This window comes from Epinephelus moara, chromosome 14 (genome assembly GCF_006386435.1).
Source record: "Epinephelus moara isolate mb chromosome 14, YSFRI_EMoa_1.0, whole genome shotgun sequence".
Lineage (NCBI taxonomy): Eukaryota > Metazoa > Chordata > Actinopteri > Perciformes > Serranidae > Epinephelus > Epinephelus moara.
Genome location: NC_065519.1, coordinates 31,117,502 through 31,120,288, shown reverse-complemented (window position 1 = coordinate 31,120,288; position 2,787 = coordinate 31,117,502). Strand labels below are relative to the sequence as shown.

Sequence of the window (2,787 nt, the reverse complement as noted above, 5' to 3'; positions counted from 1 at the left end):
GCCACGACCAGGTGCTCCTCGCAAGATTTCTGACAGAGGAATGAAAAGAATTATCAGAAGAGTTGTCCAAGAGCCAAGGACCACTTGTGAAGAGCTTCAGAAAGACCTAGAATTAGCAGGTACAATTGTTTCAAAGAAAACAATAAGTAATGCACTCAACCGCCATGGCCTGTATGCACGCTCACCACGCAAGACTCCATTGCTGAAGAAAAAGCATGTTGAAGCACGTTTAAAGTTTGCTGCACAACATTTAGACAAGCCTGTGAAATACTGGGAGAATATAGTCTGGTCAGATGAGACCAAAATTGAACTCTTTGGATGCCATAATACACACTATGTTTGGAGGTCAAATGGCACTGCACATCACCCCAAAAACACCATACCAACAGTGAAGTTTGGAGGTGGGAACATCATGGTGTGGGGCTGTTTTTCAGCATACGGCACTGGCAAACTTCATATAATTGAAGGAAGGATGAATGGAAAAATGTACCGAGACATTCTTGATAAAAATCTGCTGCCATCTACCAGGATGATGAAGATGAAACGAGGGTGGACATTTCAGCAAGACAATGATCCCAAACACACAGACAAGGAAACTCTCAATTGGTTTCAGAGAAAGAAAATAAAGCTGCTAGAATGGCCCAGCCAATCACCTGACTTGAATCCAATAGAAAATCTGTGGAAAGAACTAAAGATCAGAGTTCACAGAAGAGGCCCACGGAAACTTCAAGATTTGAAGACTGTTTGTGCGGAAGAATGGGCCAAAATCACACCTGAGCAATGTATGCGACTAGTTTCTCCATACAGGAGGCGTCTTGAAGCTGTCATTACCAACAAAGGCTTTTGTACAAAGTATTAAATAAATTTCAGTAAGCGTGTTCAATACTTTTTCCCCTGTGTCATTCCATTTTATTACACATAACTTTAATTTCTGAAATTATTTATTTTGGTTTCTTTGCATGCGTGGATTGCATGGGTTGTTACCGACATCTGGTGAAAATTTCATGACAATAGCACCTTTAGAAATATAGTTACTGAGAAAAATGGTGACGTGTTCAATATTTATTTTACCCGCTGTACATCACATACTAAACATCGTGGATTGACATTATCATCGGAGCAAATTTTATGCATTGCCCTTTGACTCTTTTCTTTATAACATCAGAGACACTGAACACATCAGAGAGACAGTGGTTTGTCAGGCCGTAAGAAAAGTGACTCTGGCTCTGAAAAGACTTTTGACTGATTTTGTGGATATAAACATGTTTCTATATTTTCTGTTTATTAGACACATTAACTCATCACATTACAAACGTCACTTCACACTACCTATTAACGCACACACTGCAGTCTGTTCCCATCACACCCCACACTGTTTATCTGCAGCAACAAATAAACAAATAATCAATAAACACTTTTGTCTGACAGGAGGTGTGTTCAATGACTGATTAATGAAGGCAGGTGTTTCCTTTTCTTTCCTGAACATTAAACACAGTCACACACAATAAAGTGTTCAGTGTTCATAAAGAAATAAAGATGATCTGGTTTTTGATGACGTGAACATTTAATCAATGTGATGTCAGTGATGTCAGAGACAGACAGCAGGTGGCAGCACAGCACAAAAGTGCCCAGCTGCAGTCTTGGAAACCACACCTATTACTGTAACTGAGCAGCTGAGGCCTTTTTTTTCTCTTTCAACAAACTTTATTCACAAATCATCATTTCACATCCACTTATGACACACACTCGGAACAGTTATGAGTCAGGGGGATTTTTATAGATACATGCATTAAAGAGACGTTTTAGCAGCACATATAGATCTTTATTCATTATTCATCACAGGAACTGATCTGCTGAGGCCTTTTCTTTCTTCAGTGAACTGTATTTTTAAACTCATTTCACATCCAAACACTTACGACAGTGAGACGGCCCCCAGTGCACTGAAGTGGCTGTGGTTTACCGGTGACTGTTTTTTGTTTGTTCTGGCTGTTATTTCAGTTCATTCACCCCCCTCCACCCACACTTTGGCCTTTGTTTTGTCAGTCCAACCGTCCTGTGTACTGCTCCCACTCTAACGCGAAGGTGGCAGACCCAAGACATTGAAGGTGGCGACGGGCAATCAGTCACTCGTCAGTTGGAGACACAGAAAATCCTGGTATAATAGGCTAGTCAACTAAAATTGTTCAACAATTAAAGAAGGGAAATCCTGATTGAAATGGTTTAAAATAGGCACAAAGGGTAGCTGCAAGAGGGGTGCATCGTGATTACACCCCTCTGCTTCTCCACGTGGCTTCCCTTCACCTGCTGTTCACCCTCCAGTCCCACAGTCCCACGGTCCACTACTGGATCTGTTGGGAGGTACACCAAAGCACAGCTTCCAGTCTCCCGCCAACACACCAGCACCAATATTCCTCCGACCCACATCTGCCTGGCCCCGCAGCCGATGTGTCGGATTAACTGGTGACAGAGACAGATGTGGTGTGGGCGTGGCCTTTGAGAACCCGTTGTCATCTAACCAGGAAATTTCATTCATCTAAAGCTGTTGTTTGCGACATTATGATACAGTATACTGGTCTGGACATCACTCACATTAAAGGGCCAGTGTGTAAAATGGGTTGAAAACAGTGACATCAGTGGTCAAATTCTAGATTGCAGGGCTCACTCGCTCACCCCTCCCGTCGGGTAAATGACGGTGCCCTCGTAGGGACAAAAAGCCTTGCGCAGACACTAGTTTTTCAGGAGTAGGTCTATCTAGCGACGAGGTGAATGTTTATTTAGAAATCTAAA

General features: G+C 42.3%; 1 pseudogene; it reads right to left on the bottom strand.

Moving 5' to 3' along the window:
* The window catches only part of LOC126401205 (semaphorin-4E-like), a 13,403-nt pseudogene extending 10,892 nt beyond the window's left edge, over positions 1-2,511 (bottom strand).
* Positions 2,512-2,787: the final 276 nt, after the last annotated feature.